Source organism: Pocillopora damicornis, chromosome 7 (genome assembly GCF_964200805.1).
Source record: "Pocillopora damicornis chromosome 7, jaPocDami1.2, whole genome shotgun sequence".
NCBI lineage: Eukaryota > Metazoa > Cnidaria > Anthozoa > Scleractinia > Pocilloporidae > Pocillopora > Pocillopora damicornis.
Window position 1 is genome coordinate 18,055,131 of NC_142676.1, and position 13,007 is coordinate 18,068,137.

Genomic DNA, 13,007 nt, shown 5'->3' on the forward strand with positions numbered 1-13,007 from the left:
TTTACCAGTTGGGTTTTATGGCACTTTCAAAATGACCCCTGAAAGGCTGGTTTTTTTGTACTCAAGGGGCAAAAAATGAGACCCCCCCTGAAACTCTAAAACTTAAAGTCAGAGAAGTGAGCCAGATTGGCTTTTGAAATATCTCATGGCAACCAACTTCTGTGCCAAGTTTCAGCCAAATCGGTTGACCACAAGTTTTGGCCCCTGGAACACTTTCTCAGACAATGACACTTAACACAAACGAAGACACACAGCCAGGTCTTAAAATGATCGTCCGTGAAGTTGTTTTTGCCCACAGATAATAACTAATACTTACCCATTTGAAAAAACGTCATGAAAAAGAATCTATATGTGGCAGAAATTCAACATAAACACGGATATTATCAATCAAACACCTTAATTTTTTGTGAAAGTTAATGTAATGGAATCATTTTGCATTAAAAATCTTCAATGTTCACAAATGTTACGCGGTTAAATTTTTCGTTTTCGTTGCTTCTTTCTAACTTGTGACGTAAATATGCTTGATTTAGAAGCCAGAAATAATCGTAACTCACCGAGGACAGACAGAGCTGAAACCTTTTCGAGGAGATGCTTGCGAATAATTTTTTCCAATTTTGTTGTTGAACGGCCTCGTTCTTGTTCTCTTGTATTTAGCGGCTACTTTCTGATTTCTGAGGTATAATTCAGTTTTGAATGCGTGCATTGCATATTTTGTTTACATCAGGTAAATGGACAAAAAAATGATAGCGACAGGAACGCTAAAGCAGATCTTTGGGAAAATTTGAAAACATGAACGACCAAGACGAACAAAAAAGAAGGACGTAGACAAATCATTTATTTAGTTCTAAACTGATATGATTGTTGCATCAGTTAACTGCTGCTTGGAAAAACCTGAGATGAGCCAACGCCCAGAACGTAAGCCTGCATGTGAAAATTTTTCTTAATCAGCGCCACGTTGTAATTGATAAGTGATAGAAAGTTTTACTTACGTTACTCACTCAACTTATCGATATTTTCAAGCGAGAACGAATAATTGAACCAGTTGTTTTTTGACCAACTTGTTTTAATCAACGCAGTTTGCCACTGAATATTTCATTCACAGTTTCAATCGCTCAACGATGTGTAAAGTTTCGCTCATAAATTAAAATATTGCATGAAAAAATTGTAAAAATATCACAGTCGTTCTCAAACTCTAAACTTTTTCTACAAAGATGTGCACATAAGGAACATAGTAGTTATTCACCTCAAACGAAGACAGGCAGCTAGGCGTTAAGATGATCGTCCGTGAAGTCCTATTCAAGTAAACTTAGTGCAACTATACAATTTAGTCTTCGTCTTAAGCTATGCAACAGTTGGTGTTTACCCTTGATTGTTCTAACACCTGAAGATAATATATTTCAATTTTTTATGCTTTTTTATTTAATTTAGGATCATGTTATATCAGTTGCATGTGTATGTTACCGATATAAGTTTATATAAAAGTTCGTAAGGCGTATTTGAACATATTCGTATGATAGCTGACGCATAGAAGCCATGAATCATTACTTAACTACTACTACAGCGCAATTTTCTTCCTGTTTTCAAAAGGGAGTCAGGATTGCATTAGCTTTGCATTTTTGGTATAGAAAACGCGGGCTAATCTCCTACCTAAGCAATGCATAGCTAAAACAATCACAGATTACAACGGTTTGCTTGTTAGTCTTTGAATTCTTAATGATTCTTGTGATATCGTATTTTGTTCTGACTGGCTATTTTTATTGTTTCGGTTTGACAACACTAATTGAAAAATCGTTCTATCAACGTCATACTACCAAACATCTTATGGGAAGCGGCTGTAACGAGGTTCAAAAGCAATTTCTTCGATTTCAAAAAAAAATTCCGAGAAATTAAAGGCATATGTTGAAAAAACAAAACAAAACAAAATAAAACAAAAAGCAACCACAACCAATAAAAGACAGAGCCCTTAAAGAAAAACAAAAACCTTGTCTAATACTCACAACTCATTCTAGTTTTAGTAGATTATTGGAACTTAGAATAACCTATTCATGTTAAACCCCAAACCAGTATTGCGTTGTAGAAGGATCCGAAGAGGAGCAGCGGTGATTCGTATTAATCGCTCCGGAACGATACCGTCCAAAATTATTTTCGTTGTCAATTGCTCCTAGTGACCCATCAAAATCGCATCCGTTTTCCTTGCTTTTGAAACTGTTCACGAACCAAGCACCATTAAGATCCATTCTTGTGTAGGCGGTGCAATCAGAACAGTTAATTCCACGGATGTTAATGTACTCAAACAGTTTGCAATCTCCACCCCAGTCACCGAATATGTCATGACCTGCCAGAACTGCGCGTGCGTAGTCCGTATACTGCAGGCCATCTGCAGGTAAGTTGCATGTTACTCTCAGATATGTGGAGTGATTTGTGAGAGACTGCATATGTGATAAGGAAAGGCGGTAAGAGTTCCATTCCGGTTCATTGTTATTGTCATTCACAGGAAAATCCGTGCCAAACCCCTTATCCTTGTATGTGGCCTTATTGGCGATGGAGAACGACTGTATGAGTGCCCATACAAAGCCAGATTCTGAGTGCAAGTCACAGTAAACAGAGAACGGTTTATCGGCTGAATCAAAAATATCGTATTTTCCTGATTGTGAGGCTCCGTTGTTAGCGATGTCTTTGCAGTTTCTTGGATGTGTAGTCTGACCACAACGCTTACCAGTGTATTTGTAAGAACAGGTGCAATTAAACCTGGGGCTGTGATTGTCACAAATCTCCTGACATACTCCCCCGTTGAGGCAGGGATTCTGGCTGCAGCATCTATTAACGCAGCGATGTATCCCTGGAATGTAGCTTCCTCCACCCTAATTGAAAATGAACCTTTTTTCCTTAAACTATTTCTTGATTAAAGTAAAGTCCGGTGATGCAGGTGTTAAGAAATAAATTTAGGGGGGGGGGGGGGGTTTGAGGGACGTACAAAAAAGAATTAGTCTTACCGTGCGTATATCAAGTTAGGGATGCACGCGGGAACTAAGTTTTACGAGCACGAGAGAAGCGTAAGAGTTGCCTGAGTGCTCTTCACACTTCCCAAGTGCATCAAAAACTCGATACGCGCACAGCTAAAGCGTGAACAAATTTCATTATAACATAGCATGCAGACACAATTTGTGCTCGAAAAAAAAAGAGTTTATTACAACTTTGTCCCATTTACCAGGTAATCGCGTTCTACCCGAAAACTATGAATAAATGACAGGGTAAAAACGACCAAGAAATATTTCGAGACCAAATCTTTATTCAAAGAATTGTAAATTTTCTGCTCCAAAGCAAAAACGAACGAATTTCTTGCATGCACGAGGGCGTGTAGTAGATTCAACATGCTTGAATCGTTGTTTACTAGAATTCAAGGCCAGAAAATTGCGTATATTTGTGTTGGAGATTTTGAGAATTCTAAAATTATACGGTTTTAAAATAAAAATCTGCTAATGAACAATAATTTTAGGATATATCAACATTTAAAACTGGTATCAACCGTTCAAAAAACGAAGCAATAGCCTATAAATTTCTCGCATTTACGAGACACCTGTGATAGATTTACGTTGTTTGAAATGCCGCTGTTAACTTGAACTTACTACCCGAAAATTGCTTAGCTTTGAACCACAAATTCTGAAAATCGTTCGATTTCGAGAACAAAATCTTCGATTGAACAAAACTTTGGTACATATCAACGCTTTAAAATAATATTTTCCGTTCTAATGAAGAGTTCTCAGCGTGGCAAAGCCTCAGTTGAAGTCAGAAGACTTAGTTCTGTTTTCAGCCATAATTCTCATCGCGTTTGTGAATAAAGTGTTGTCAACTCCGAAACCAATTACGTCGCTCGAAGAGCTACACGCTCATTGTGTTTCTCGAAACGAGTTTTATTCAGCATTTTTTGTTTTCATTTTGAGATACAAAGGTCTATCTCAGTTGGGATAAAACGGAAAAACAATCTTCAGTGATAGTATTGAATTCTCGCGGCTAAACAAGACGGGACTTTTAGCCGAAGTGAAACTGCACACTTCATGTTATGGATGCACGGACGTGCACTAAATATACATTAAGTACTTTGTTATATATTAAGACTTTCCCTTAAACAATCATATGGCAAAAACATGCTGTTGTATTCGGCGCGTGGGCAACAACTGCGCAATTGTATCCCGGTCGGAATACATTTGAATTTGATCAGGGGCACGTGACCAAGAATTAACCTATCACAGTCTCGTTCTGTTGAGGAAAAGTCTAGGTATATAACATGGATTCTTATTACAGTAGCTTCCTTAAGATATAGGTAGGCCTTGCACGTGCGCTATGTTGTGATAAATATGTAAGTAAAAAAAATAATAAAAAAGGCAATTCTATCAACAACTAACGATTCTATCTCTCACCTTCACCGTGTAGCTTCTCACTAAATCATAATAATTTCCTCCTTGACTCCATTTCATCGCCGCTGGCTCCATGTCTTTGTTAGCGTTGTTGAGCTCGCAGTTATTTTCTTTGGACAGAGGGAAATAATTCATGGATACACACAGGCAGTCATCTTTGCACTTCATGTGACACTGAGTGGCGCTGTGGACTGTCAATCTTTGAAACACGTGACCCTCAAGAATGTGATTATAGACGACATCCTCATCGATAACAAACTTGAAGTTTTGACAATTTATTGTTGGCTGCGCCCCTTCGGTGTGAGTGAGCTGAGATACCAACAACATCGCATGTAGATGGCGAAGAACACTCATGGTGGACCTACTAAACGTACAAATGAGATGGATATCTTCATTCCATAATTATACCGAGGCATTTAAAATTTAGTTAGTAGCAGGCGGAGTCTACTAAGAAAAAAAGGCAAAAAATCGTGAATAGGTACGTGATCGTACTATGGTGTAAACGCGACTCGACCTCAGGTTACGATCAAGATCTTAATAAGCGCCTTAAAAGTTGTCTCTTCTTTTGACGCGAACGTGATTACGTAATGCTTATTGAGAATGGGGCCATCTTTCTCCAGGATCGAATATCTCGGTGACAGATTAAATAACTTATATTGAAAATTAGCCGAGGTTGAAATGAGAATCTGAGCTACAGTGTGCATGGCGCACTAGATATATTTTGCTGTGTCGATAGTAGAAAAAAGTAACTTTAAACTTATCGAATAGGTCATGCCGCATGAGTTTAATTTTATTCAATCAACGGAGTAGAAACAGATTACATGTTGTCTCCCTTCAGTAGTTCAGTAACAAACTTTCGGTTTTAACTGAGTACCATCTCTCTGCACTTACCTCAAAATGTCGATTCGTTTTATGGCTTCAGTAAAATCCTTTGAGAAAGGTTTGCAGGCGAACAGATGTTGTTGAAACTTTATGTATGTCCGGTAATATCGATGCACCTTTATACTTGAAAAATAATAGAAAAACACAATAATGAATCAATTAAGATCATTGGCTCTATTTACGATGTTATCTAGAATACACCCGAAACAAACAATGAATACGATATTGCAATACTATTGACACAGAGTGCTTCACAACTAAAAATTTGCATCTAATAACTGAAATCCGTCACATTTACAGCGGTGATCAAAATCTGATTTCCCTTTTTAAATGTCGGGATCTTTTAACATTTTTTATGTCAAAAGACCCCAACTTTTCTGGAAAAGTCAACACAGTGTCCCTCTCAACATAAGCTTTCTTTCGGCTCATATTAACAATGTTTGTTTTCTGAAGTCATTAACCACACACGAGGACCACCACAGCAAGCCATAAAAAACAATGTTGGTGGAACAAAGGTTGTTTATTGCCATCCACCGTTTCCTAAATAAGTAGAAATGAGAGCTGTCCAATATCAAATTGTAGAAACAATTCATACTACCAGTATCCTCCTGAGCTTAAACGTACCGCAAAAACACTTATTGATACAGACAACAATAACTAAGACAGCAGTAGTGGCGTAAGTTCAGAAAGACATAACTGAAACTAAAACTGCCGTCAAACCATCGCACAGCTGGTTTGCATGCTTAACGAAAAAAAAACGAAAACTGTGTGATAATCGCGATCATTTTTCTCCGTTACAAATTTATTCTTCGCAGAGTATCCATAACCAAAGCAATCTTTCTTCAATATCGAGTTCGTTTTCATTCAAATTATATTTTTTCTCGTCCGACCCCATCACACTCAATGAGTCAATACGTATTTCATCATTTGACCGGCAGGACCACGACAAAAAAGATTCTACAGTAAAATTGTTTCCTGTATTTATTCGAGTCTTATTAGAAGTAATGTTCTTGGAAAATGTGGCAGAATCATGCAACTGCAAGGCGAAAGGCTATTCGGGAGTTTAAGATGTCAGTACGGCGACGTGTGGTAAAACGTTCCTGAAGAAAACCTTATTTATTTTCTTTTAAGTTTCTCACCAATAGCTCGATGCGTTAACCGTTTCTGTTTTGCTGAAGTTGACGTGTGGCGCCGTATGAGGCAGTAAACAAATGCAGCCATTTTTGAAATTCTAATTAAAGGCAGAAATTCATTTTTTAATCGATGTCTTCCTCGGCGTTGCCATCCTGACTGCTTAAGGTCCCTTTTGTTCTGCATGGGACGGCTAAGAAATGTACAAAGTTTTAAAACGCACGTGTTTCGCTATTGTTTTGCTCACTAGATCTTATGTTGCACTTCGTCCTCGTTTCCGTCGCAGTCGTGGTTTTTTTTTATAAGGGACCATAAGATCCGACGACGGCGAGGTCGTGAACTGGGGGGAATGGAGAGAGGTCGCCGTCGTACGGCGCGAAAAATAACATTAAGAATACTCATGGAAGGCGCAGTCTGTTCCATAACAGGCTTTTGCTTTATAAGTGAAAATATAGAAATTTCCAACCTCGTGAACGATACATTCTATCAAGAGCACAATCACATAATAACTCAGTGGAACAATACACTGCTGAACCCTCCACTTCTTGAAAACTATGCCCGTGCGATAAATTTAAAGGAAGTGCATTACTCAATGGTATGATAACCAACATGTACGGCCCAGTATGTACTTGATTTAATCTGATTCGTTGCTCTTCCTTTTTTTTTTTTTTTCTTTAGGTTGAGATTTGAAACTGTACACCCTACCCTCAGCTAACTAAAACAGTATTTTTTTTTTTCCTCTTTAAGAGGGTTCCTCACGATCTGGGGCGGCATGGCTTCTCTACAACAAGAGAACCAGTGGCCGCGTATGGTGACTCCGTCTATCTCCTACGTGTCCACCTCCAGGTCCCTTAAAGAGGTGCCAAAATAGCACCACAAATAGAGTTGTACAACAAAGAGTCTAATTGATCTTCCTGTTTACCCTCAACTTCAACTCGTTGCTTTTGCAGCTGCAATTCTCCTTCTTTCCACTTCTGAACGTGATCATTTTTTTCATGCAAATATGCAATTGTGTCACCTCCACTTCTACAACTTTTTTTGCTTTGGTTTCACTTCCTCCTCCTCTTCATTCCGCTGCCTTTTCTGAGTTCTTCTCAGGTTTTCTATAGCCTCTGTTTCTCATTTCCGCTGCTTTTTCGTTTTCAGTTGCATGATCGTTTTCTACGGTGTCTTCAGCTGCAGCTGCGACTATTTATTCCAGAGCCTTTTCCAACTCACTCAAATGGCATTCACACTTGCCTCTCTTCGTCTTTCATCTTTGTTTTAAATTTTCGCTCAGCAGTATGTATCTTTCTCTAACAGCACGCCTACTGACTTTGAATCGGGGAAGCTTGAGGCCGTTCAGATTGTTTGCAATCTTTTCCCTGATTTTGCCTTTAGAAATGCTTCCTTTTGTTGTACTTAAAGGGTTCAAGTTCTAGAATTTCTTGACACAAGCAGTTGTCATGTCCCTTGGTCCACTCCGTGTTTGATCTGAAAAACCACAATAATATCTAGCTTCAGCAATTTTTACCTTAAACAAACTCGGGTAAATTATCTAGATTAGATTCCTGGTTTAGTTTTAATATTCATTAACAATATGAACTGAAAACAACTTGCTGAACTGTCTTATTTGAACTCGTCTCCATTTAGGCCTATTTCAGTCAGGAACTTTTGAAGCTGTTTAGAGGGAGAAAGAAACTTCGGTCAGTTTTCGCCTTAAAATGAGTTCTAGAACCATTTACTTTTGTCACAAGTTTGGAAAAATGTTGACAGTTCATCATATATTAAAAATAGATAGATAGATAGATGATAGATAGATGAATGGTGCCAATTTCCTCACTTGCAGCCAAGGGCTGAATTGCGGAGGAACCAGAGAGGTGAGATCGGACGTCAGCATATTAAAGGCGCCTCTGGCAGCCGCTTCAGTCCATTGTGATAACACCTCACCCACCCAGACCTACGACGGCATAAATCGAGATAGACCACAACACCGGGCACTACGTGCCCTACTCTTTGCGAACAGTGCGTGCGTTCTTTTACATCCCACAATTTATTTGTAACATAGAAGGGTTGTGAGACGGGACCTCCGGCTTTACGTCTTATCCGAGAGACGAAGCAAAGTGGGTAAAGCATCTTGCTTAAGGATACAGCGACATGCCCCTGGTAGGACTTGAACCCGGGCCCTTCGACCCAGAGTCCAGCGCACTAACCACTGGACCACTGACGCCCCACAAAATATACGATAAGTTACTTATGTTTACTTACTTACGTTTTAGACAAAAGACAAACACTTCGTTTTGACGTCGCAGACAACACAGTTACGGCGGGAAACTTAGCGCGCCGGCTACCGGAAATGCGCAGGCAAATATTTTAAACTTCCGCTCGCCGTCGTAGACATCCGTCGTCGTCCCTAAAGTCCTTATTTGCGGATCGGTTCACGTCAACCTGTCGAGCCCTACGTTTATTAAGGTTTTCAGCCAATTCAGAGACTTTCATCTTCTATTTCGCCATTATTGATGCGTAACATGTCAACGTTGCGTGCGTTTGAACTGGATACCAAATAATTCTGTGCATTTTAATCGGCCACCCACACATGTACAATGTAATTTAGTGTTAACTACTGAGTTGTTCATCGGTGGGAATATGGTGAGGAAATTCCCACCAATGGCGTAGCTTCACTTGCATATAAACCCACACACAACCCACAATTCCTCCGATCGCTCTGACGAAGGGCTAATGCTCGAAACGTCAGCTTTTTTACCCTTTATGGTGGCTAATTTACGTTTTCAACTCAATTGTTAACTCTAAATTACCTGTTATACTCTCCCACCGACGCAGCACCACAGTTTCCTCAGAAACTTACCCCTTTTATTCATGTACAATGTAGCCATTCAGAATATGGAGTTACCGTGTTTTTAGACCGAAATCTGGCAGCTCTTCTTCAATAGAGAACAATACGAGTCAGAATAGGATTACGATTGTGCATGTTCACCCCCGAGTTAATTAGTCTTTTGGTTACATTAACAGCAAACTGGTGTATGATTGTAGATGTCACTCATAGAATTTAAAAAATTACAAAAGATTTTATTAGGGTTTGTGCAGAATTTAACTAAGACGGCAGTTTGAATCTCTCTTCTTGTCTATTTCCCGAGAGTGTATGTCATACAACACCTTCTTCTATCACGGGGTGTTTTTACCAACACACAAAACAGGAACAAATTACACTTGAAGAAAGCCCAGGAGGGCGATCAGTGAGCAATGCCGTAAAAGGATATGTGACAAGATCCACAGTGTTTTGTCTTTCCAACTACATAACGGAAAAAATGGCGTTAAATATCAATGACCGTCAATCTTAACTTGCACCAACTTCAGTCAATGCATATCAACGAAAGTCTTCATTAAAAGTGCTCTACCAGAGAACACATGTCCCCGAGTTGATTTGATCCAAGCAGTACAAACGTCTGATTGTCTCAGTTGCTTTCAAGACTACAATTACTATAGAAATTCATGGTCATTATTACATTGTCACCGCTAAAATGCAAAAATGAAATGCGAGTCTAAGTTAAAAGGTTTCGTTCCAATGATTACTAGCACGTTGAATTAAGCTTTGAAAACGAGAACTATCTCAGATACATAGAGATGATTCCTTGGAAAGTGCGTACGAACGATTTTTATTCACGGGTTGCGATAAACCATAAAAAAAAAAAACCAGTGAGCGCAGCGAACAAAAACGTTTTTGGATGAATCGCGTTTTCCATGATATGAAGTTTTTATTTCATTCATACTTAGATTTTTTTTCTCACTGAACAAAAAATTTCAAAGATTGGAAGTAAACGACTTTTAAACGAAGAATGTGAAAAAGACGATTTTATCGAGCTTTTGACTTTTAAATTGTAAGCGTATTATCTATGGAACACATGAATAGTGAAAGTTAAAGTAAAAGTGTTTGTGGAAAGACCGCCTAAAAACGCAAAATTCAACTATTAAAATATGGATACTGAGTATTTAAGGTTGCCCTCTTTTGATAAAGAGTCAGTGTAACTATCTGAAATGTTAAACGTTTAGTTCAAGTTCAACCCCTAAGGTGGACCACACTTGAAAGCATACATATGATGTCATTGTTTGTTCTTAGCCTTGCTCCAATGGTTTCTCAGAGTCGTATTTTGTTGGCTGAGTTTCCTTTTTTAAGAAGAAAATGAATCCACAAAAAGGTTACACGTCATATTTAGCTCCAAACCAGTGCTGGGTTGTGGAAGCAGTTGAGAACGAGCAACTGTGATCCTGATTTATATCGTTGCAGCTATACTCTCCGAAATTGTCTTCCTAGTTGATGAGTCCTCCTGGTCTTCTATCAAATTTAAATCCCCTCTCAATGCTATTGTAACTCCATATGTGCCAGGATGCCTCCTCTGACATTTCCAATTTTTTCCTTGCTCTTCAATATCACTAAAAGCAATTAAACTGGAAGAGACCAGAAACAATGAAAAGAGCTCGCCATGATTTGTTTTTCATCAAGAAAAATCAATACTTACAGCTGGGTGTCAAAACTTGTTGTCTCCACAATTAGAAGGGTAAAAAATTGTATTTTGATACGTTTCCAAAGAGGAGTTGATTGTGATTCAGTTGAAGAGCCCTTTTTTTTCTTTTAGTCCTTCACAGAAGTGTCTTAATAGCTACAAAAAGGAGTTTCAATTTTTTTTTCTTTTTTCTTTCTTTTTTTTTTTTTTACATTCGTGGGAGGATATAGGTCGCAATGTGTCTTTTAATTATCTTTGGAAGAGTGATCACAAACAAATCAAGTAATTTCACAACAAGTAGCGGTAGACACCAGCGACAGACAAAGAAGATCGCCAATACCTTTTAAGAGAGAATTTTTCTGGAGACCGCGTGAAATCAAAAAAATGTGGCACATGCCCAGAAAAAGCCCTACCTTCATACTTCGCTCAAAGATACCTTAGGGTAAGTCTATAAACGTGGTATAATTTTTTTGTTCAGAACTGTTTTTATTTTCTAGAAAATCACCAAACACTGTATCAAGCCCCAACCGCCATAACAGTGGCCGAAATGAAGCCGACCAGTAGGGCAACAAAAACGTTATTCTTCAAAAGCGCAAAAGAAAGCAAATCTTTCCGAATATTATCTATTTGTATACGAGGTATTAAAAAATGATTTCAATCTAATAACGGGATTATTGACATAACTATGAATTATTGGCGAATATTTGAAAATCGCCAAAATTTGATTGATTAAAAATTTCATTTTGGAGCAGTTTTTCAATAAAAATTTTTCCTACTCGGTATAACTCGGAATCACTTGAGACGAGCATTTCTGAAAATTGGAAACGATGTTCTTTTCAAGGATATAAGAATTAATTTGGGGCTCTTAATTACTGCGAAGAAATAGCCCGATCTATTTCGTGCAAATCGCAGACCATCGCAAATCTTGACTTATTTCTGCTTCCATACAACTCCAGTATATACAAAAGTCTTTTTTGCACGATAAACCAAGATGCTTTGATTGCTTACAGTTTCAGTTAAGAAACGTTTGGCTCCCCAAATGGCACAACGATGTTCACCAACGAAGTCGTGTGTCATCACTCATGTTTGTCACGCAATCACGCTAAACGTGCACAGGACACCCAGACAGGCATTCGTCTGCAGACATCGCTGTACCGAGTGCAGGGCCAACTAATATTTATTTCTTAGTCAGTGTTATGTTTTAAACAAAAACCTGCGCGAATTCACTTAAAAAACGCTGTAGATCTCTTTTGAGCGTTTCGAATCAGTGCCATTCTGAAAAACTACTTTTTGACGTTTTCGTAAATTTAGTCACCCCCTGGTACTGACTATACATGCGTTGTTATCGACTCTATTTCCACGACTTCGCGCTTGCAAAGATTATATTTATCAATAAGCACTTTAAGCATGGCGTTTAACGGCAAACGGCAAACGCAAGCTTGCCTTTCATTTTGTTACCTATTTATGGAATTCTTAAAAAAATCCTGCACAAAAAATAAAATAAAATAAAATAACACATTCACGACAAACACAAACCTACTTAATTCCATGTACAGACGCCTAAAGACAGACGACAGAAATTGAATTTTTGACGTTCGCGGGAAAAACAAACGTCATGCATAACCTCTCAAATGACGAACTTCCCAGTTAACTAAAACAACTGGAAGTTAATTGTCTAGTGCTCCGTGATTATATACATCACCTACGTGAGGCTCAAGTTGACCTTGTTTTGGTACAAACCCTGTTACTTTTGATATGCAAATCCTTTAATTGTTATGCTAACCAGTTTTTGATCTCTATCGTGTCAAGGTCAACACAAACCTCGCTTTCATACAGAGGCCTGGTTAAATATCACAGAACTGTAAAATGGTCTATTGAGAGAGACAAAAACAGTTTTTTAATCCTACCCTCCCTTTCGCTTTTCAAATCACTTGCCCGTCCCCTCGCACCAACAACGCAACAACGCAACAACGTCCCCTAAATCTATCGCTCTTCCCTAAGAGCGGTTTTGCGGTGTAGTGAGTGGCCCTGAGCCCCTGACCAAAATAAATATCTCGGTCCCAGGCCGCATGGTGAGATA

The 13,007-nt window shown here is 38.6% G+C and overlaps 1 pseudogene; it reads right to left on the minus strand.

The window, feature by feature from the left end:
* Positions 1 to 2,039: 2,039 nt before the first annotated feature.
* LOC149042960 (uncharacterized) lies at positions 2,040 to 4,769 on the minus strand (annotated as a pseudogene).
* Between the last annotated feature and the right edge of the window lie 8,238 nt (positions 4,770 to 13,007).